Source organism: Monopterus albus, unplaced genomic scaffold (genome assembly GCF_001952655.1).
Source record: "Monopterus albus unplaced genomic scaffold, M_albus_1.0 scaffold198.1, whole genome shotgun sequence".
Lineage (NCBI taxonomy): Eukaryota > Metazoa > Chordata > Actinopteri > Synbranchiformes > Synbranchidae > Monopterus > Monopterus albus.
In genome coordinates this window covers 99,806-100,288 of record NW_018128078.1, presented here as the reverse complement: position 1 = coordinate 100,288, position 483 = coordinate 99,806, and positions in this window count along the sequence as shown.

Sequence of the window (483 nt, the reverse complement as noted above, 5' to 3'; positions counted from 1 at the left end):
TTTATTGATTTTATTTTGACTCATCTTTTGTTGGGTTCGAGGCTCCAATTTTTGGTGGATTTTCAAACATCTTGGCAAACATTTGTTGTTTTTACATCTAGACATCTTCACATTTGCTGAATGAGGCAGCATTACCAACAGTGAAACAGAGGGTTTACTCATGTGCAGCTGTAAAGCTGTAGAGCGATGCCATTCAGTCCGAGCTCACTGACGAATCACAGAGTCACTGTAACCACATGTAGTCTTCTCCTCAGGCTCTGAGACGGTCAGCAGTGTTCACGATGCCAGTTAGTGAAAGCGGCTCAGCTTTTCCTCTGAAATACACCACAGTGGGTCTGTTCAGGCCACTGCTGATTCAGAATACACACGTTCCTGCCGCAGTCTGAAAGAGCTGCAGCAGAGGTGAACCACCAAATGTCCATCGAGTCACAAACAGAATGTGTTCAGTTTGTAGGAAATGCTAACTCTGTTTCTTCCAGCTGT